This window comes from Jaculus jaculus, chromosome 8 (assembly GCF_020740685.1).
Source record: "Jaculus jaculus isolate mJacJac1 chromosome 8, mJacJac1.mat.Y.cur, whole genome shotgun sequence".
NCBI lineage: Eukaryota > Metazoa > Chordata > Mammalia > Rodentia > Dipodidae > Jaculus > Jaculus jaculus.
This window is the reverse complement of record NC_059109.1, coordinates 47,745,237-47,769,583: the sequence shown is the minus strand read 5'-3', so window position 1 is coordinate 47,769,583 and position 24,347 is coordinate 47,745,237. Positions and strand designations below refer to the sequence as shown.

The following is a 24,347-nucleotide window of genomic DNA, read 5'->3' as shown; positions in this document are numbered from 1 at the left end:
AGTGGCAATATATTCTAAAACGGTAAATAAAAAACTAAAACACAGACATCTTATATAACTTGGCCCATGAAATGTAACTCATGGCAATCCTGCTATCTCTGCCTCCCAAGTGCTGGGATTAAAGGTGAGTGTCACCACTCAAATATTTTTTAAGCAAGAAAAAACACTATTCATAAATGATAGATTGCATTAACGTTATAAACTTCTATTCATCAAAAGCTCTACCAAGAAATGAAAAGGCAAATCTGAGCAAGAAATCATCACAATACCCACATTTAATTAAACATTCACATTCTGAATATATAAATAACACTCAAAGAAAAAGACATCTAAGCATGCGTGGGAAAAAGAGATGAACATGCATTTCACAAAGGAAAAGAACTAGTCAGTGTGTTTATGTACATATGAAAGGTACTCAACGACCAGCCATGATGATTTACTGTTTTTTACCCATTAGAATTTGAAGGATGAAGAACACAGGGAAACTCTAGCCCCAGTGATGGTGGGATACTTGAAGCTCTCATGTACCACTATGAAACAAAACACCATTTTAGAAAACTGGAGAGCTTTATAAAGCTGGACATGCATGTATCTGAGTAATTTTACTCTTGCATGTATCACCACAAAAATACATATAAATGTATGTATACAGTAAGTGTTGAAATGTTCATGGTGGCAATACATGGCAGCTACCCAAATATCAACTAATAGAATGGATAAGCAGTTGTGATATGTTCATATTCTAGAATATAGCAATAAATAAATAAATAAGCACACTGTAACTAGATAAATCTAAGACCCAGGAATGAACAAAGGAAAGTAGACACACACACATATCCACATGCCTATCTATATATAGATATACAGACGTGTATCTATATAGGTATATAGATAGGTGTGTGTGTGCATGTGGGTATGTATGTATGCATGTATGTATAACAAAAACACACAAAAGTAATCTTTGCTATTAAAAGTCAAAGCAGTAGTGATCCTTGTTAGAGGGATGGGAAAATGACTTCATGGAGGTGTCTTGTATAGTACTGATAATGATTTTTCCTGTATCTAGTTGCTGGACACAGGGGTGTATTTGGTTTGTAAAAAATTCACTAAGCTATTTGTTAATAATATGCATAGTTTTATATATATATATATATATATATATATATATATATATCTTTATAAAAGGCAAAATTACACTCAAATAAACAAAAATTAACAACTATTCAAAATCCATGTCATAAGAAACTGAGGAACTGATATGTATAAAATCTTAATGAGAAAATTGAAGCTTTTTATAATAGCTATTTGAATAATCAAAATTGCAACTACACAGTTGGGATAAATTCTAGACTGTCATAAATGAAGGCACAAGAATCATTCATACTGCGGTCTTTCCTGGATCCCGAACATTCTCAGGGAGTCATTGCCCTGGTATCAGGAGTAACTGCTGCTATTATTACAACAGCTTTAGAAATAATCTTGGAACTGAGAATTAGCTTTGATGCAAGAAATTAAAGTAGCTTAGAAGATAAGGGAGTGCAAAGAATATTTGGTATTGTCCCTCTTAAACTCAGAAGCTTTTGATTGTCAATCATGAACAATTCCTTGAAAACTTTCATTTCACTTTTTCAATGAAGTTAAAGAAAATACAATTTACTCCTTAACATAAAAACCAAATAAATTAAATTAAACTTAATGACTATAGAATAATGAATCAAACTATACATCTCACATCATCCACATACCTATTTTCCCTTCTATACTGGAATCAGTACATGGTACATATATATGTGTATATATGTGTGTGTGTGTGTGTGTAGAGAGAGAGAGAGAGAGAGAGAGAAAGGGAGGGAGGAAAGAGGAGAAAGGGAGAAGGGGGGGAGAGGGAGGAGGAGGGAGAAGATGCATTAGTAAGTTATGAACATCAACCAAAATTACAGAGTTCATATTTCACTTGTACAACAAATATTTGTTGTCTGCATGGTATAATAGTTAATTTCATAGTAAATTAAAAGCTTATCATCTTTCATTTCTATTTCATTTATGAACAACACAAAATTATTTTTAACACAAAACCACTTTAAAGGGATAAACTTATCAAAAGATAAGAAGTGCTATCTATCATATTCTTCCCATCCTCACACAGGATTTAAATTTTGTATACTATTCCAGATTTTCCTATACAAATGTAAGCAAATACTTTTCCCAACAGTACCTTGTTATAAACTCTGTTTCAAATGCCACTATTTCCAAATTACAATATATATGGAAAATCTTTTCATATCTCAATCTGAAGAATATCCATGATAATTGTATTAAATAGATCTAAAATATTCCATTGCACGGAATGTCACAGTTCATTTATTAAGCGCTCTACCTGTAAATATTACAGGCATTTTCAATCTTTTACTATTACAAAGAAAGTTTAAAGGAAATAAGTGATTTTGTAAGTATGCAAGTGCATTTGTAATAACTCTCAGAACCCATACTGTGGCAAAACGTATATTTATTGTCCTTTTTCTTGAAATTGCTGATATGTCTTTTGTGTAACTCATGTTATTTTGCACAGCATCTACATATGAACTTCAGATCCAGCCTAAAAAAGATATTTCTTTCTTTGATACACTAAAATAATTATATGGCAGATTCTCAAAAATTAATAATTAATTCACTATATTAAATAACACACAGTTCTTTGTCCATTTTTTCTGAAACACATCTATAAAATCTGCTGACTTAGTAAATCTCAAAGCAAATGAATTTTCAAATTAAAAAAAAAAAAATCTTATTACTGGGCATAGTGGCACACACCTTTCTTTAATTCCAGAACTCAGAAGCAGAGGTAGGAGGATCTCAGTGAGTTCAAAACCAGCCAGAAACTACATAGTGAATGTCAGGCCAGTGAGACCCTACTTCAACAAAACAAAACAAGATCTTATCAACACAGTAAATCAATGTCCATGTGCTAGGTCAGAAACTATTTGTCTTCTCAACATCTTTTGTGATCTAACTGCAAATATGCAACCTACTCTAGAATTTTAAACTTCATATTCAACAGTTTAAGTATTCACATACATTTTATTTTAAATTTTTTTCCTAAAATTTATAAATATCTTCATGATATCAAAACTATTTTATTTCTATATATGCCTTTAAATACTGAAATTATAAAGGTCATTTAATTTTTTTTTTAATTTACAAGCAGAGAGCAAGACAGATACAAAGAGAGACAGAGAGAGGACAGGCACACCAGTGCCTGTAGCCACTGCAAACAAAGTCCAGACAAATGTGCCCCTTGTCCATCTAGTTTATGCCTAACCACTAAGCCATCTCTCCACCCACCTTAATCTGTTTTTCAAAAAATATTTGTTTGTTTATTTATTTATTTATGATAGAGTGTAAGAGGTAGATAGAGAAAAATGGGAATGGCAGGGCCCTTAGCCACTGTAAATGAACTCCAGATGCATGCACATGGCTATTGGGGAATCAAACCTGTGTCCTTAGGCTTGCCTCAGCCTCCTAAATGCTGTGATTTTAGGCATGTGTCACTGTGCCTGGACTTTATCTATTTTTTTTTTTGTGGGTAATTACATCTTACCTTTTTAGGTGCCAAGCTTATCTATCTGAATATTTCCCTAAAAATAATCTGTTTTCTTAAACCAAATAAAGTTTAGGATATTAAATTGGTCAATATCATCCTTATTGAACACCATTCATTTTACAGAATTAAAATGATTTTTTCCAGCACCATTACACTGCATCACCTCTTTCCTTAGTCTTCGCAGGCAGGCACCTTAACCGCTAAGCCATATCTCCAGCCCTGCATAACCTGTCTCCTTGTAAATTTCCTAGAAGAATAAACTGCTATCCTGGATGCTACTTTTAATGTATTTTTGTTTGATTTTATTTTTCTGTTCTTTTCTTTTGTTCTGAGTACATTCTTTCTATTTAAACCCAAGTGTATGCTTAATATTGTATCTTAGGTATAATTTTGTTCCACTTATTGACCAAGGTGCATAGAATGTCTGGTGGCTTTTTAAATTTTACTTTGGAGTCAGCAACTATCTAGCCATTTTGTTTCAGAGTATTGAGATGGTCTTTCCACTAATTTCTGAATAACTGGGATACAGCATAGAGTGCATATACATTGGCATATCTTTTGGGGAAGAAAACTTGTCATTTACATATTTTCGTATAAAAGTTATAATCATACCAAACTTGGATTTACATAAGGACCCCTTTAAATAGGAAGTCCAGTTGAAAAAACATTTGTCTTTATTTTCTAATTGCTTGACAAGATGAGACTTAAATTAGATGCCAGTGCCTATCGAAAATAGCAATGATTAAGATTAAATGGCCCTGGAGGCTGAAGAGATGGCTTAGTGGTTAAGGTGCTTGCCTGCAAAGCCAAAGGACCCAGGTTCAATTTCCCCAGGACCCACGTAAGCCAGATGCACAAGGGGGCACATGCATCTGGAGTTTGCTTGCAGTGGCTGGAGGCCCTGGTGCACCACCCATTCTCTACTTCTCTCTTTCTCTCTATCAAATAAATAAATAAATAAAGTATAAAAAATTAAAAAAACAGATAATGGATACACCACTTATTATGCTAATTAATAAGGAAATAAAAAATAAGAGATGAACTGAGGTTAAGATATATTAACCAAACTGCCTGTATTTACTGAAAAGAAAACTAATAAATTAAATTTAAAAAAAAAAAAAGATATATTAACAGTCTATGGCTTTAAACATACAGTAGTCTATCCTTTTATCAGCCTCTCCTAAACCAGCCTTTGATTAATAGCCAAGATAATATCTGATAACTTCCAAAACTATTCTGGCAAATTTTTAATTAAATGATTTAAAACTCATAAAAATTTGTGACTACCAAGTAGATAGGTTGGTTAGATCTCTAACTGTAAGCAACTACCTGCCATTAAAAGTTTCCATTTTGTTTGCAGTACTGGAACCTAGAGCTGACCTCATGCATGCTAAGGAAAGCACTTGACTACTGGGCTATAGCTATATCCAAAGCTCTCCTTTTACTATTTATTTATTTAATTAAGATTCATGAGACTTTTCTTCTTTGCAGCTCATGTAGCCCAGGCTGATATCAAATTAGATGTGTAGCCAAAGTTAACCTTGAGTTTCTGATCCTTCTGCCTCTACTCTTAACTGCTGGAATTACAGGCATGTGCCACTACATTTACCATCCCCAGCTTATGATGTGTCAAACCCTGTGCTTGCATACTAGGTAAGCACTCAACCAAATTAGCTATATTCCCAGCCCCATTACTATTTATTTTGTAGACAGGGACTCATTAAGTTGCCCAGGCTGGCTTTGAAGTTGTGATTGTCTTGCCTCAGTCTCAGGAATAGCTGGAATTCCAAACCTGCAGCACAAGGACTTGCTTAAATGTCCGTGGTAAATGGTTCTATCTCTTTAGCCCTCCCTAGTTTCATTTTGAGTAGAGTGGAAGGGTTGTAGAAAGAATGACATGGCAGTAAAACAAGAGTTATTAGGCCCATCTCAAAATCTAATTCTAGGCCATGGTTGGCCTAGAACTTGCTAAACAGAACAGATTGTTCTTAAAATTATGGTGAGCTTCCTGTTTCTACTGGCTTGTGCCATGGCACCCAAATAAAACAGTTTTCTATTTAAGAGTGACATGCAATAAAGATTTTTAAATAAAAAATGTTCATTACAACATCTTTTATAATAATAATCAAAGATTAGGCAAACTTAAATATCCATACACTGTAGAGTAACTGAATAAATTTTAGAATCTTCATTCAAAGGGAATATTATATAAAAATGAAAATGAATGGAATAAAATGACATATAATTTGGATGACTCGTCAATGAAATATTGAATAAAAGAAAGAAATAAAAGCCAGGCGTAGTGGTGCACGCCTTTAATCCCAGCACTCGGGAGGCAGAGGTAGGAGGATCACCGTGAGTTCAAGGCCACCCTGAAACTACATAGTGTATTCCAGATCAGCCTGGGCGAGAGTGAGACCCTACCTCAAAAAAAAAAAAAAAAAAAGAAAAGAAAAGAAAAGAAAAAATATATAGATGTAAATCAATAAAGAGTTTTAAAAAAGCAAAATGTAAGTACATTGCTCAGGAAATCATATGAAAGTTTCAAATTATACAGAAATAACATAAATAGTTATGTGTTAACTCTACCTAAATAGAAGACCAAGCAAGACATGGTGATATTTAGCTGTAAGTTAGCCTGGACAATGGCCAGATCCCAGGGCAAAGAGAAGGGTGTGTGGAGGACAGAAGTAAACTATATCAAGGGTTTCTGAATTGATGGTCATGGTCCTTGGTTACATGGAGGTGTGGGTTACATATACTTCTTTATAATGTTACTTCTTACAATATAAAGTTTTATATGATGTATTTTGTCATAATATATTCTCTTTGAGAGGGAAGAAAAGGTTGTTATTTTAATAACAATATTTTTTTCTTGGTCTATATTTATAATTTCAAGTGCAATATTTTCATAACAAAAATGTTACTGGCCATAGTTCTCTCCAATCAAAATAAATTTCATACGCTTTTACAATGGTGATAAACACTAGGCTTTTTAAGAATATAAGGTCAATTATTCTGATTGATTTTTGCTTCTATACCCAATGTTGTTTCTGTAACTTTTCCTTCCTTTCAAAAAAAATGTATACACTCAGGAGGCAATGGTAAGAAGACCACTTTGAGTTGGAGGCAACCTAAACACAAATAAATTCCAGGTCAGCATGAGCTAGGGTGAGACCCTAACTTGAAAAATTATATATAGTTAATTTATATATTCCAGAATATATGCTAGCATGGGGGCTCACCTTTAATTCCAGCACTTGGGAGGCCAAGGTAGGATTATAGTGACTTTAAGGCCATTCTGGGACTATATAGTGAACCAGGTCAGTCTGAGCTAGAGTAAGGCCCTACCTCAAAAAATAAAACATAGCCAGGTGTGGTGGCACACACCTTTAATCCCAGCATTCGGGAGGCAGAGGTAGGAGGATCGCTGTGAGTTCAAGGCCACCCTGAGATTACAGAGTGAATTCCAGGTCAGCCTGGGCTAGAGTGAGACTCTACCTCGAAAAATCAATCAATAAATAAATTAATAAAACATAAAACAAAACAAAAATATTCCAGAATTCAGTCAGCTATAGAATGCATTAAAAAAAATAAGAACATTTTATTTTGAAGAAGAAGCCCAGTTTCAGCTCACACTTTTAAAATCAATCTTTAGAGCACTTATGCAAATCAATAATTTTAGAATGCATGAAAGGTCAGTCACAGACACATTTGAAGTCTAACCCACCGTCACACTTAGTGAATGTAGTTCCCTAAGTGTACTTGGATACCTGCTAGCGGGATTATACAAGTATGCGTATATGTATGTGCGCTATAACATAGATGCCACTGAACAGAAGCAGCCAACAAATGTGGAAACAAGACTAACAGCAGTCATACCAGGCTCCAGGTTGTCAGCATGCTGACAACAGTACAGCACTATTTTGATAATATGGCGGCTATGATTGCATGCTATTGGCTTTTTGTGAATGCAGCCAAGGATTTCCCTCATCAATGGGTCCAACTAATCAGTTCTCTGCTCACCAATTAAGTACCAAATTTAGAAAAATCACATTGTATCCAGCAGAGAGCAGTATTATAACAGCTATATGAGTTAGCATGAACATAAAACTGACAAAACAAAAAATAGAAAAAGTGCCCACTTACCATAGGTTTGTTCTATAATACATTCAATTCTTAAGATAGGTTCAGGGTTGTGATTTCCAGGAAAAAAAAAATCTAAAGCAGGTCTCAAAGCATATGTGCACGATCCATGCTTTCAAGATATCTAAAGCAGGAAATCAAGTATTAGGTGAAAGCTTCCTTGACCAATGTTTAACTGAATTCACATATGTCACCAAATATTTCAGTACACTGTTAAGAGGCATCTTTCTCTTGGTATATCATTAGGATTTTGAATCTGGATATACAATGACATAGAACTTTTAAAATTAGGATATTAAAGTCCTTTATATACCAGAGAAATTGAGAAGAAAGTACCAACACAACAGGATATATTTATGGATAAGATTTCAGGAAACTAACAATGCAACCATATATATTCAGTTCTAGATCTTTATGTCTAGTAAGCAATAGAGCAGATACGATCATTAACTTTTACCACATTCACATCACTTAGCATGCATTTCTGAGGTTAATTTTAAGAATGAAAAGGTAGTAGAAAAGTAGTTTATAATGCCGCTATGAAAAACTGATTAATCATTTAATGAATATGAAAAGTGTACATGATGTCATAGAAAAATGCCATGTCAGGGCCAATTATAATAAGACACAGGGAAATACTGACATGCATGTCAAAATCTGACATTATTCAAATATACGAACTCTACATTGGCTCTCATGACTAAGACACAAGATGTTTTATCTCTATTTTTAGTTGAACTATTAAGACAATTTTTGTGGGGTAAGATGGTGGCATACTAGCAATATCAAAGCAGCGTATGGAGGGAAATAAACAGAAACACAGCAAAACACACTATTGCACTGAAAGGTGACAGTGCACAACTTATTATCAACCACAGCAGAAAAGCCAGAAAGGAGGAAACAGGGCAGAACCCCGCCGAGGCAGCAGCTGCCCCAATCTGTGAGACCCCCTGGCCAGCAGCACAGAGCAGCAGGAGCAGAAACAAAGCGAGGGGATTTTCCACTCACATCAGCCTCCTCGCAAAGTCAAGAAACCTGAAAGGAAAGACAAGCAGGGACCATCTAAGTAGCTGATATCAGGACCAGCCAAGCAGCTCCGGTACAACTCCAGGCAACCTGCAAAATCTCCCATCTCCCAACAGTCAGGGCTGTGAACATCCAGGTAACTCATTCACCACTGGCCACCCAGCACTGAAGAGAGATCAAGGTGGACACTCAGCATTGGTGAGATAGGAAGCCATTCCAAAAGTAACAGGGCCTACTTACACAAAGCCAGATACATAGACCTGCACTGGAAGTGCTAATCTCCCTTTCCATTTCTGTGTTTCCAGGAAAGGTTATGTATTACATTTTAATGATGTATTCTTGGTTGGCTTTACACTGCTCAAATAAGTTGTATTTTGATGTTGACTACTGTTGCTTTTGACATTTCCTGATTTTAGGGTCTCTGTCGTTTTCTTCTCTCACTACTGGGAACAGGGACTGACAGGCTGCAGGCTGGCTTTGAACTCATTTCAGACTAGAAATCTCAACCTCCTAGTTGACAGGATTAAGGGTGTGGGGAAACATATACCCTTAGGGACTTTGGCTTTACTAGATTATCTATTTAGCTTAATCCCCAGACTTCTATAAATACTCTGTGATGGTTTTGTTTGAATGTCTCTACTGCTTAGGTGAATTTTAGAATTTTCCAGTAACTTGCTTTACTCAGACTACTACAATACACTAATAGCAGACAAACTTAACACCTAGGGTCACTTCTGCTGTTACTCTTGGAGTATAAGAGATATACCTGACACCTTAAACTCCCACACTGAAGATATATATAGTCAGATTTACATAGCTAAGAACACTGCAGATAATTAGAAAATCCAAGCATCAAATTAACTCAAGATGCAAAAATATCTACAGTGTAATACAATAAGCACAAAAATCAAGACAATACAATCCCACCAAAAACTATAAATCCATCAGAAATGACCTCCAATGAGACTGCCTTAAATGAAATGCCAACAAAGATTTAAAACAAATGATTACATCTATGTTCAAAGGAATCAAAGAAGAAAACAAATTCCTGAAAGAAAACATAGGAAACCAACTTAATGAAATAAGGAGGTCATACATGAGTAAGGAAATAGAAATAATGAAAAAATAGCAATCAGAAATAGTAGAACTGTAAAACAGAGTAAGTGAAATAGAAAAATATATAGAAAGTCTAACCAGTAGAATGGGTCAAGGAGAAGACAAAATATCTAAACTAGCAGACCAGTGGAAGATCTAATATAGTCCAACAAGGTGAAAGACAAACTAATAGGAAGGCATGAATGAGAATTTCAAAGCATTTGAGACACTATGAAAAGATAAAGCATACAAATTCAGGGCATCATAGAAGGAAAAGAATTTCACTCTAAAGGCATAACAGGTATTTTCAACAAAATCATAGAAGAACACTTCCCCAAGAAGGGAAAGTGATGCCAATACAGACACAGAAAATCTATGGAATGCCAAACAGACAAAATCAGGAAAGAACCTCTCACAGTCATGTTTTAATTAAACTACAAAACACACAAACTAAAGAAACTATATTGAAAGCAGTTAAGAGAGAAAAATCAAGTCACATGCAAAGGCAAACCAATCAGAATAACAATAGATTATTCAACACAAACTATAAAAGCCAGAATGATGTATTCCAAGTTCTAAAAGATCACAACTGTCAACCAAGATAACTTTATCCTGCAAAGCTTCTCATTGAAACAGACAGAGAAATAAGGACATTCCACAACAAAAGCAGGCTAAAGGAATTTATGATGGAAAAACCATCTCTATAGAAAACACTTAAAAGGATCCTCCATGCTGAAGAGACAGAAAAGCACACACATAAGGAACCTGGAAAAAACAAACCATACTCAAATACTAGTTAATACAAGAGAATAAAACCATAAGAACTACAAAATGAGAAAATATGGCAAAAATAAATACACACCTTTCAATAATAACTATTAATATTAACGACCTGAATTCCCCAACCAAAACACAGGTTTGCAGACTGGGTTACAAAGCAAGATCTTTTAATTTCTTTGTTGCCTAAAAGAAATTCAACTTTCCACAAAAGATGGACACTATCTAATGGTGAAAGGTTGGAAAACAGTATTTCAAGAAAATGGGCCTAGAAAACAAGCAGTGTTACTATCCTAATATCTGACAGGGTAGAATTCAAACCTACATTAGTGAGGAAAAACAAGGAAGGTCACTTTATACAGATTAAAGGTACATTCCAACAGGAGGACATTACAACCCTAAACATATAAGCACCTAACATAGGGGCTCCCAATTTCAAACACTATTAGAACTAAGGTCACAGATAACACCAAACACAGCGGTAGTGGGTGACTTCAACAACCCACTCTCATCAATTGACAGGTCATCCTGGAAAAAATAAACAGGTGCATCTTGATTAAATGAGGTCATAGAACAATTGGACCTAACAGATATCTACAGTACATTTCACCCAAATGCCATAGAATACACATTCTTTTCAGCAGCACATAGATCATTCTGTAAAATAGACCATATATTAGGACACAAAGAAAATCTTACCAAATATTGGAAAATTTAAGTAATTCTTTGCAATCTATCTGAGCACATGGAATCAAACTACAAATCAATAGCAAGTAAGCTACAGAGTATATGGTATATGCAAAATCATGGAAACTAAACAATACACAACTAAATGATGAATGGGTCAATGAAGAAATCAAGAAGGAAATCAAAAAATTCATAGAATCATATGATATGAGAACACAACATTCCAAAACTTTTGGGACACAATGAAGGCAGTCCTAAATGGAAAATTTATAGCCTTTAGTGCCTATATTAAGAAATTGGACATATCTCAATATAATAAAGGCTATTTATGACAAGCCTACAGCCAACATATTACTAAAAGGGGAAAAACTGGAAGCTTTTCCACTAAAATCAGGAACAAGACAAGGGTGTCCACTGTCCCACTTTTATTTAATATAGTTTTGGAAGTCTTAGCCATAGCAATAAGGCAAGAGACACACATAAAAGGGATACAAATTGGAAAGGAAGAAATCAAGTTATCATTATTTGCAGATGACATGATTCTATATATAAAGGACCCTAAAGAATCTACTAGCAAGCTGTTAGAGCTGATCAAAACCTACAGCAATGTAGCAGGATACAAAATAAATACACAGAAATCAGTAGCCTTCATATATGCTAACAACAAACACACAGAGGATGAAATCAGAGAATCACTCCCATTCACAATTGCATCAAACAAAAATAAAATACCTTGGAATAAACCTAACCAAGGAAGTCAAGAATCTCTACAATGAGAACTTTAAAACACTCAAGCGAGAAATTGCAGAAGACACTAGAAAGTGGAGAAACATCCCTTGTTCCTGGATTGGAAGAATCAATATCGTGAAAATGGCAATCTTACCTAAAGCAATCTACACATTTAATGCAATCCCTATCAAAATTCCAAAGGCTTTCTTCATGGAAATAGAAAAAAGAATCCAAAAATTCATTTGGAAACACAAAAAACCTCGTATATCTAAAATAATACTGAGCAACAAAAAAGAGGCTGGTGGTATCACCATACCTGATTTTAACCTATACTACAGAGCCATAGTAACAAAAACAGCATGGTACTGGCACAAAAACAGACATGTAGACCAGTGGAACAGAATAGAGGACCCAGATGGAAGCCCAAGTAGCTATAGCCACCTGATATTCGATAAAAATGCCAAAAATACTCAGTGGAGAAGAGACAGCCTCTTCAGCAAATGGTGTTTTGAAAACTGGATATATATCTGCAGAAGGATGAAAATAGATTCTTCTCTCTCGCCATGCACAAGAATTAAGTCCAAATGGATTAAAGACCTTAACATCAGACCGGAAACTTTGAAACTGCTAGAGGAAAAAGTAGGGCAAACCCTTCAACATATTGGTCTTGGCAAAGACTTTCTGAATACAACCCCAATTGCTCAGGCAATAAAACCACAGATTAACTACTGGGACCTAATGAAATTACAAAGGTTTTGCACCGCAAAGGACACAGTGAAAAAAGCAAAGAGGCAACCTACAGAATGGGAAAAAATCTTCGCCAGCTATATATCTGATAGAGGATTAATATCTAAGATATACAAAGAACTCAAAAAGTTAAATAATAAGGAATCAAACAAGCCAATCAAAAAATGGGCTATGGAGCTAAATAGAGAGTTCTCAAAGGAAGAAATACGAATGGATATAAGCATCTAAAAAAAGTTCTACGTCACTAGTCATCAGGGAAATGCAGATTAAAACTACATTGAGATTCCATCTCACTCCTGTCAGATTGGCCACCATCATGAAAACAAATGATCATAAATGTTGGCAGGGATGTGGAAAAAAAGGAACCCTTCTGCACTGCTGGTGGGAATGCAATCTGGTCCAGCCATTGTGGAAAACAGTGTGGAGGTTCCTAAAACAGCTAGAGATTGATCTACCATATGACCCAGCTATAGCACTCCTAGGCATATATCCAAAGGACTCATCTCATTTCCTTAGAAGTACATGCTCAACCATGTTTATTGCTGCTCAATTTATAATAGCTGGGAAATGGAACCAGCCTAGATGTCCCTCAACAGATGAGTGGATAATGAAGATGTGGCACATTTATACAATGGAGTTCTACTCAGTGGTAAAGAAAAATGAAGTGATGAAATTTGCAGAAAAATGGATGGACCTGGAAAGTATTATACTAAGTGAGGTAACCCAGGCCCAGAAAGCCAAGCGCCACATGTTCTCTCTCATATGTGGATCCTAGCTACTGATGACTGGGCTTCTGCGTGAAAATGAAAATACTTAGTAGCAGAGGCCAGTAAGTTGAAAAGGAGACATAAAGGGTGGAGAAAGGAAGGGAGGAGGATACTTAATAGGTTGATATTGTATATATGTAATTACAATGATTGTAATGGGGAGGTAATATGATGGAGAATGGAATTTCAAATGGGAAAGTGTGGGGGTGGGGAGGGAGGGAATTACCATGGGATATATTTTATAATCATGGAAAATGTTAATAAAAATTAAAAAAAAAAAAAGAAATTGGAAAGGTCGTAAGTAAACAACTTAATGTTTTACCTGAATACCTTGGAAAAAGAAGAATAAAGCAAACCAAAAATCAGTATACTAGAAGAAATAAAGACTAGGGCAGAAAGTAATGAAATAGAAACATTGCCCCCCCCCCCAAAAAATAAAACAATCAATGAAACAAAGAGGTAGTTCTGTGAAAGGATAAACACGATTAAAAAATCTTAGCAAATCTGATGAAAAGAAAAAGAGAAGAGACACAAATTAATAAAATTAGGGATAAAAAACGGTATTACAACAGATACCAGAGAAATTTTTTTTTTTTTTTTTTTTTTTTTTTTTGGTTTTTCGAGGTAGGGTCTCACTCTGGTCCAGGCTGACCTGGAATTAACTCTGTAGTCTCAGGGTGGCCTTGAACTCACGGCGATCCTCCTACCTCTGCCTCCCGAGTGCTGGGATTAAAGGCGTGCGCCACCACGCCCGGCTTTCTGAGAAATTTTTTTAAAAATAGGAATATAGTATAAGAACATAAACTCCACTAATTTTGAAAATATGAAAGAAATAGATGATTTCCTTGATTTATCTGACCTACCAAAATTAAATCAGGATTAGGTTAACCACTTAAATAGAACTATGTTGCAGTCAGGTTCACATTGGTGGTAGACATCACCCAAGCAAGAGCAGCTTGTGGGAAAAAGCAGATTTATTTTGGCTTACAAGGTGAAGCAGGAAGCTCCATGATGGCAGGGGAAAATGGTGGTATGAGCAGAGGGTAGACATCGCCCCCTGGCCCACATAAGGAGGACAACCACAACAGGAGAGTGTGCCAAACACTGGCCTGGAGAAACTGGCTATAACACCCTAAGCCTGCCCCCTAAAACACACCACCTCCAGGAGGCATTAATTCCCAAATCTCCAACAGCTGGGAACCTAGCATTCAGAACACCTAAGTTTATGGAAGGCACCTGAATCAAACCACCATAACTTAAGTATGGTTATTCAATCAGTTATAAGAATAATCTCCCGCTTGGTGTGGTGGCACATGCCTTTAATCCCAGCATCTTGGAGGCAGAGGTAGGAGGATTACTGTGAGTTGGATGCGACCCTGAGACTACATAGTAAGTTCCTGGTCAGCCTGAGCTAGAGCGAGACCCTGCCTCAAAAAAAAAATCTACCAACTAAAAAAGTCCAGGCCCAGATGGATTCACTGGTGAATTTTACCAACTCTTCATGGAACAACTAACCACCAATGTTTGCCAAACATTTCCATACAATAAAAAAGGAAGTAAACCTACCAAACTCCTTCTAAAAAGCCAGCATTACCCTGATACCAAAACCAGACAAACATAGAACAAAAAAAAAAATTACCTCTCACTCTTCTTCATGAATATAGATGCAAAAATTCTTGGGCTGGAGAGATGGCTTAGTGGTTAAGCGCTTGCCTGTGAAGTCTAAGGACCCCGGTTCAAGGCTCGATTCTCCGGGACCCATGTTAGCCAGATGCACAAGGGGGTGCATGCGTCTGGAGTTTGTTTGCAGTGGCTGGAAGCCCTGGCGCACCCATTCTCTCTATCTATCTGCCTCTTTCTCTCTCTGTCACTCTCAAGTAAATAAATAAAAATGAACAAAAAAAAATTTTTAAAGAGATAAATAAAAAAATTAAAAAATTAAAATTCTCAAGAAAACATTGGCAACAGAATACAAGAATATATCAGAAAATCCTTCACCCTGACCAAGTAGGCTTTATTCCAGAGATGCAGAGATGGTTCAACATATACAAATCGATAAATAATATACTACATACATGGACTGAAGGACAAAAATCACATGATCATTTCAACAGATGTAGAAAAGGCATAGGAAGCCATGCATGGTGATGCATATCTATAATCCCAGCAGTTGGGAGACAGAGGTAGGAGGATCACCATGAATTTGAGGCTACCCTGAGAATCCAGAGTGAATTCCAGGTCAGCCTGGGCTAGAGTGAGACCCTAACTCAAAAAAAAAAAAAAAAAAAAAAAAAGAAAAGCCATTTGAAGAAATCCAGTATCCTTTTCCTGGTAAAAGTCCTACAGAAACTTGGAATGGAAGGAGCATATCTCAACATAATTAAGGCTATTTATGACAAAACTACAGCCAATATAATAATAAATGGGGGAAAACTTGAAGCTTTTCCACTAAAATCAGGAATAAGACAAGTGTGCCCACTGTCCTTACTTTTGTTTAATGTAGTACTAGAAGTCTTAGCCATAGCAATAAGGCAAGAGACACACATAAAAGTGATACAAATAGGAAAGGAAGAGATCATATTATTATTTGCAGGTGATATGATTCTATACATAAAGGGCCCTAAAGACTTCATCAGCAAATTGAGATGATAAACACTTTTAGAAACGTAGCAAGATACAAAATAAACACATAGAAATCAGTAGCCTCCCTATATGCTAACAACAAACACACAGAGGATGAAATCAGAGAATCACTTCCATTCGCAATTGCATCAATAAATAAATAAATAAAGTATGTTGGAATAAACCTAACTAAGGAAGCGAAGGATCTGGACAATGAAAATTTTAAAACACTCAAGACAGAAATTACAGAGTCACTAGGAAATGGAAAGACATCCCTTGTCCTTGGATTGAAAGAATCAATATTGTGAAAATGTCAATCTTCCAAAAGCAATCTATGCATTTAATGCAATGCTCATCAAAATTCCAATGGCATTCTTCACAGAAAAAGAAAAATCCTAAAATTCATGTGGAAGCACAGAAAAACCTCAAATATCAGAAACAATACTGAGCAACAAAAATAAGGCTGATGGTATCACATACCTCATTTTATCCTATATTACAGAGGTGTAATAACAAAAACAGCATGGTACTGGTACAAAAACAAACATGTCCATCAGTGGAACAGACCCAGATGTAAGCCCAGGTAGCTACAGCCACCTAATGTTTGACAAAAATGCCAAAAATAGTCACTGGAGAAAAGACAGCCTCTTCAGCAAATGGTGCTGGGAAAACTGGGTATATATCTATAGAAGCATGAAAATATATATGCTTATCTCTCTCCCTGCATTAAGATTAAGTCCACATGGGTGAAAGACCTTAAGATCATACTGAAAACTCTCAAATTGCTAGAGGAAAAAGTAGGGGAAACCCTTTAATATATTGATGTTGACAAAGACTATCTGAATATAACCCCAGTTGCTCAGGAAATAAAATTACTGATTAACACTGGGACCTCATGAAATTACAGAGTTTTTGTACAGCAAAGGATACTGTGAATAGAGCAAAGAGGCAACAAACAAATTGGAAAGAAATCTTTGCTACCTATCCATCTGACAGAGGATTAATATCCAGGATATATATACAAAGAACTCAAAAAGCTAAATAATAAGAAATCAAACAACCCAATTAACAAAATGGGCTATGGAACTCAATAGAGAGTTCTCAAGAGAAGAAATGCAGATGGCACATGAACATCTAAAAAAAAAAATGTTGCTGGGCATGGTGCACACATTTAATCCCAGCACTGGGAGGCAGAGGTAGGAGGATCGCAGTGAGTTTGAGGCCACCCTGAAACTACATAGTGAATTCCAGTTCAGCCTGAGCTAGTGAGACTCTACCTTGAAAAAAAAAATCCCTAGCCATCAAGGAAATGCAAATTAACACTACTTTGAGATTCCCTCTTACTCCTATCAGAATGGCTACCATCATGAAGACAAATAATAATAAATGCTGGCAAAAATGTGGATATGGTTTGAATAGATGGCCCCAATATATTCAGTTCTTTATTGTTTGTAGTTTGCATCTGCTGGCTACCTGGCTGGAGGCAAAGTCACTGGGTGATCTTACAGTGTGTTTCCTATTTCAATCTAAAGATATACAAAGTGTGCCTAGCTGGAGTTCCGGAGGAGGTGTGCTGTGGCTTTTGACCTTTAGGCTTGTGCTTCTCTCTCTGCTTGGACCTGTGAAGGCAGGCCAGCTTCTTCTGCCATTATGGACCTTCCCCTGGATCTGTAGGCTTCAATAAATATCCCTTCCTCCATAACTGTGCCTGGTCTGGAAGTTCATCTCAGCGAACCTGACTCTATCGGTTACAGGAACCCTGTACACTTTTGGTGGGAATGCAATCTGGTACAGCCAGTGTGGAGATTCCTGAGACAGCTAAAAACATATTTACCATATGACCAGCTATACCACTCCCAGGCATATATCCTAAGAACTTGTCTCATTTCCTTAGAGATACTTCCTCAACAATGTTTATTGCCACTTGTGGTGGTTTGATTCAGGTGTCCCCCATAAAGTTAGGTATTCTGAATGCTAGGTTCCCACCTGATGGAGATTTGCTAATTAACTAAGCCTCTTGGAGGCAGTGTATTGTTGTGTGTGGGCTTATAGGTATTATAGCTACTGTCCACTTCCCAGTGCTTGGCATACTCTCCTGTTGGTATTGTCCACCTTATGCTGACCAGGGAGTGATGTCTATCCTCTGCTGATGCCATCTTTTTCCCCTGCCATCATGGAGCATCCCTTCAAGCCTATAAGCCAAAATAAACCCTTTTTTCTCAAAAGCTGTTCTTGGTAGGGTGATTTCTGCCAGCAGTGTGAACCTGACTGCAACACTGCTCTATTCACAATAGCTACAAAATGTTACCAGCCTAGATGTCCCTCAACTGATGAGTGGATAATGAAGATGTGGCACACTTATACAATGGAATTCTACTCAGCAGTAAAGAAAAATGAAATTATGAATTTGTAGGAAAATGGATGGATCTGCAAAGGATTATAATTAGTGAGGTAACCCAGTCCCAGAAGCCAAATGTCACATGTTCCCTCTCATATGTGGAACCTAGCTACAAATGACTGAACTTTTATGTGAGTTGGAATAAGACTCAGTATTAAAGGACAGCAAGCTAGAATGGAGATATAAAGGAAACAGAAAGTGGGGGGGGGGGACTTAATAGGATGGTATTGTATATATGTAAGCAAAACAGATTAATGGGGGTAGAAAGGCCTAAGTGAGGTCAGGGGGAGAGATTGAGTAAAGGTGGAGGGAAGGCTAGTCAAAATGTAAAAGGATATAAATGTCATATGTAAGCCTACTTTTTGGACAACAGAACAGCCAGAAGCCATAAATTATTAGAGATTTTTCAGTGCCAGGGATGGGATACCTTCCAGTGAGTTTTTGGCCAGGGAGGTCCCTGATACAGCAAAACCATTACAGGCCACTGCCGAGGGTCTTGGTTTCTCACCAGGAACAAATGGTAAGAATCTATTGCTGAAGACTCCACATACTTGGGCTACAAGGTAACTGAGAAATCTTGCTGGAGGTGAGCTGAAAACCTTCTCCATGTAGACCAGCTGATAGAAAGCTGGGGAAAGCTATGCTGCATGCAGTTCACTGGGAGAGAGAGAAACCACCAGTGGAGATACTCAGCAGTGGACACTGCAAGACTTAAATTTGGCCAGGTAGGCCAAATGAGCCGACAGTTGAAACAGTGACATATCTCTTAGGGGGGAAACCAACCACTCTCTAATTGGATTGGAGGCCTGCACCATAGGAGGGAATACATGCCTGATTCTGAAAACAGGACAGGGGAAGTCATGAGCCTTAGGGGTGTAACGTCTGCTGGTGTCTGGCTAAATGTGTATATTGTGCTCACCAAACTGCCAGGTAGGCACATCTCTTAAAGTTCATACCCATTTATTAATGCTACTCTCACTTTTGGTTAGAGAAGCTTCTCTTTTCAGATGATGACCTTGGGATGACTCAGAAGGCACCATAGTGCTAAGAAGTGACAGAGGAGTGCTCAGCACTAAAATCTATCACACCTTTTTTTTTTTTAATTTTTTATTTATTTATTTGAGAGCGACAGACAGAGAGAGAAAGACAGATAGAGGGAGAGAGAGAGAATGGGCGGGCCAGGGCTTCCAGCCTCTGCAAACGAACTCCAGACGCGTGCGCCCCCTTGTGCATCTGGCTAACGTGGGACCTGGGGAACCGAGCCTCGAACCGGGGTCCTTAGGCTTCATAGGCAAGCGCTTAACTGCTAAGCCATCTCTCCAGCCCCCTCTCTATCACATCTTTCAAGGTTCAGGGTCCATCATGGAAGAGGTGGCAGAAAGAATGTAAGAACAAAAGGATAGGACTCCTTACAATGTGCTCCTCCAGACCCAAAACGGCTTGAATATCTATGACCTCACAGTACCTGACACTCCCTACATAAGACCATCATAATATGAGGAAAAGATGATGACATGAAAATAAAAAGACTGACTGAAGGGGAAATCATGTGACAGAGAGTGGAGGTGCAAAGGGGAAGGCAAGGGAGGGAAGGAATTACCATGGGTTATTGTCTATAATTATGAAAATTGTCAAAAAATAAATTAAAATTAAAAAGACAGTTTTTATACACATTTACATCTGGCTCTCCAATGGTGACAACAAATAAAAATCTGTTTTCAAAAATAAGTTAATCATCAACCTTTAGATATATGTAATTTTTGTTTTCTTCTGTAACAATAGTCTGCTTAAATACATTCTTCCAACTACTTTTGGAAACCAAGCATGATATAATCTCATCTGATTAAAAAATTCAAGTAAATACACATATTTCCTCAGCTCCTAAAAATATGTTCTATTGGGCAGGAAAGATGGCTTAGCGGTTAACACGCTTGCCTGCCAAGCCAAAGATCCCAGGTTCAACTCCCCAGGACCTATGTAAGCCAGTTGCACAAGGGGGTACATGCATCTGGAGTTCATTTGCAGTGGCTGGAGGCCCTTGCATGCCCATTCTCTCTCTCTCTCTCTACCTGCCCCTCTCTCTCTCAAAAAAACAAAAATTAAATTAAAAAAATGTTCTATTATCTCAATATTTATAAGATACACTAAACGTTTTAGTGTCAGTCTTAAAGCACTCAATCTCATTTCAGCCTTGATCTGACCAACTGAATCAAAAAATAAAAGATAAAAATAATTCCTGTGAGTTGTATTGTCAGCCAACTCTCCTTACTGTGTTACTGCATTAACATAATCTAATTAAGACTTCCTTTCCATCAATCTTCTTCCTTGGTTCTTCTTTCCTCTACTGTTTTAATGAAGAGAAAAGACTTAGGATGTAGTATACTGATGTGAACACTGAGCCCCAAAGTTTTTCAAGTCAGCAGAACAAACATTAGTGATGCTTATCAGTATGCATGTATGTACACACACAGTATCACTAGTCATCTCTGTTTCAAACATAAAGTCTGAAAAGAAGTGATTTCTATATTCATCCTGTGTGTATGACTACTGACCTGAAGGATATTAGTATGTTGTGAAATAAATTTATAAAATAATTATTCATAGACTTTGAGATTTTTAAAATTTATATTAGAAATGAACAACATAGTTACCTAAGGAGAAACTATACTGGACAGAGGAGTTTCCTACTCCCATACACAAACTAATGTCTACGTGGAATCACATAACATGATATATACTGAAAAATCTTTGCAATGTAATTAAGGATCAACATAAGATCATACTAGATAAGGGAACAAACATCATATGAGGTATGTATAATGGGCAAAATCGTAGAGGCAGAAGGAACAGAAACTATCAGAAATTACCAGAGGACTCATGTGAGGGAGTCTGAAATGAGCAAAAGGTTCTGGAAAGACTAACAGTGATTACCCAATATTGCAAATTTACTGAATACTATAGAATTTTTCACTCAAAAATTAAAATTATTTAGATCTTGAATCTGTGACTATTGTAACACAATTTTTTTGTTGTTGTTTATTTGTTTTCAAGGTAGGGTCTCATTCTAGCCAAGGCTGACCTGGAATTCACTATGTATTCTCAGGGTGGCCTTGAACTCATGGTGATCCTCCTACCTCTACCTCCCAAGTGCGTGAGCCACCATGCCCAGATCAAAATATATTTTTAATTTATTTTTGTGGGAGGAGAGAGGGAGGGAGGGAGAGGGAGAGAGAGAGAGAGACAGAAAGGGAGGAGGAGGAGAGAGAGAGGAAAAAAGTGGGCACACCAGGGCCTTCAGCTGCTGTAAATGAACTCCAGATGCACATGCCACCTTGTGCATCTGGTTAACAAGGGTCCTGGAGAATCGAACTTGGGTCTTTTGGCTTTGCAGGCAAATGTCTTAACTGCTAAATAGTCTCTCCAACCCTATCACAAATATTTTTAAAGGACTTGAGGCCTTAAAACTCAAGGTGACAAAAATAGGTCCGTTAGCAAATCAAAACTAGATTACTAACTAGGAGGGGTGGTGCACATCTACAATCCCAATATTTACCAGGTAAATGCAGGACTCTCAAGAGTGCAAGATTATTAGGCCACACAGTTAGTTCAAAACCATACTGGGGGCTGAAGGGATGGCTTAGCAGTTAAGGCATTTGCCGGCAAAGCCAAAGGACCGAGGTTCAATTTCCCAGGACCCATGTTAACCAGATGCACAAGGTGGTTCATGTGTCTGTAGTTTGTTTACAGTGGCTGGAGGCCCTGGTGCACCCATTCTCTCCCTCCCTCTCTCTCTCTTTTCCACTCTGTCAAATAAATAAATAAAAATAAAATATTTTTTAAAAGTTTGGGCTACATAAAACTCTGTTTCTAAAAACTAAGCAAAAAAAAAAAAAAAAAGTAAGCAAAACTGGGCTACTGATAAATTCCAAAGAACATATTCCAAGCTCAACTGAAAGAAAATGGTAATCATATATAATAACAATTGATCAATTTTCATGGCAGTTGATTTAGGAAATGTTAATACCAAAAAAGAAACACAATTTGATTTTTTTCAAATTATCCTTTGAATAAATAGACAATAAAGTTATTTTCAAGGGCAGAGAACATAGTTCAGTGGTAAAGTGCTACTTGCCCAACATGTAGAAGACATGAAACTCAACCCCCAACAACTCAATAATAATAACAATAATGTAAAATAATTACAACATTTTCATTTTTGAATAATAGAAAAAACTGAAATTTTCATTTTGAAAAATAAAAGTAATATAAAAAGTAAATTTTTGAAATTTAAATTCTATAGTTTTAAGAAACTTCATGTATGTATGTGTGGGTGTGTGTATACATGTATGCTCATGCATATAGAGTCAAAGAGAAATGTTGAATGTCTCCCTTAGTCTCCACATTATTGAGACAGGCCCTCTTACTGAATCTAGAAACCAACCTAGCTAGACTAGCTATCCAGCAAGCCTGAGGATCCTCCGCCTCTGTCTCCCCAGCAATGTGACTACAGGTCTGCACTGCCACATCCAGCTTTCATGTCCTCATGCTTACACTGCAAGCACTTTATACTCCGATCCATCTCTCCAGCCTGGGAAGGTTTTTAGAAGCACACAACCATAAGAAAAAGTCCCTTTATTTAATCAGTTGAAATTGAAATTGAAATTTCTTTGCTCTGGATGAACAAAGTATTCTGATTTCTCTTGCATGGAATCAGGATGAGTCTTCTAAAATAAAATGATCCACCTCTGGACTAAATATGTCCACCTTAACTACCTCATGTGCTTACACATTTTCTCATCTTACTAAACATTCTGAGTAGATCCCATATGGCAAGACATATATATCTGATTTTTTGTGCTAAATAAATAAAATAGGTAGTTATTATATACTGTAAAAGTATTTAAAACAGCAAATTTGGAGATAATGCAGTCAGTAAGGTGCTTGCCATGGAAGTATAGGGACCTTATTTTGATCCTCAAAGCCATATATGTCTGTAACTCTAGTACAGTGAGAACCTACCTTGGAAAAGCAAATTTTCAGGCTGGCGAGATGGCTTAGCACTTAAAGCACTTGTCCGTATAGCCTAACAACTGGAGTTCAATTTCCCAGTACACATTTAATGTCCAATGCACAAAGTGGTGCATGCATCTGGAGTTCATCTGCAGTGGCTTGAGCCCTGCTTTACCCATTCTAGCTATCTTCTATCTCTCTCTGCTTGCAAATAAAGAAAAAAATTTAAAGATTAACATAAAATCCAATTTTCCCACTATTTCCTTCATCCAACATAAAAAAAAAAAAAACTGAAAAGTGGGAGAAAAAAAGTTGAAGAAACACAGAGGAATATCCCAAAGGAGTGATAATATCCCCCAATTAAATATTAGGAATAGAAATACTTTCTCTTCAAAAATTTGTCTGTACCTCTACACACACACACACACACACACACACACACACACACACGGAGAGAAAAATATAACTGAAAGGACCCTGAGAACAAAAGCACATAAGTTGGCCAGAATACCATTATCTAGTGCAATTTATCAAAAAGTACCACTAACTAGCCCAATGCAACTGTGTGGGAACACAAGGTTTTACTTAGTACCAGCAAGCACACTTGGATGCTCCAACAAAAGGTAGTATGAAGCACAGCTGACCAGTTCCAAAAGAAATTATATCTTCACGAACCTAAAATGTCTGCTACTTGGTCTTGCACAGAAGTTTTCCAACTCTTAAACAAATCTGTGTAGTTTAG

At 36.7% G+C, this 24,347-nt stretch overlaps 1 protein-coding gene across 4 annotated transcripts in view; it reads right to left on the bottom strand.

Annotated features, from left to right (window-relative positions):
- Positions 1-24,347, bottom strand: part of Immp1l (inner mitochondrial membrane peptidase subunit 1) — a 97,953-nt gene that overhangs the window by 69,001 nt on the left and 4,605 nt on the right. Inside the window, exon 1 of one of the 4 annotated variants that reach the window (XM_045156212.1) lies at positions 7,751-7,871. The exons of 1 other annotated variant lie outside the window; for it this stretch is intronic. The gene's annotated coding sequence lies outside the window, so the exon portion shown is untranslated. Of the gene's footprint in view, positions 1-7,750; positions 7,872-24,347 lie in introns of those variants that run through there. 2 more of the 4 variants (XM_045156211.1, XM_045156210.1) reach the window with 2 other exon arrangements.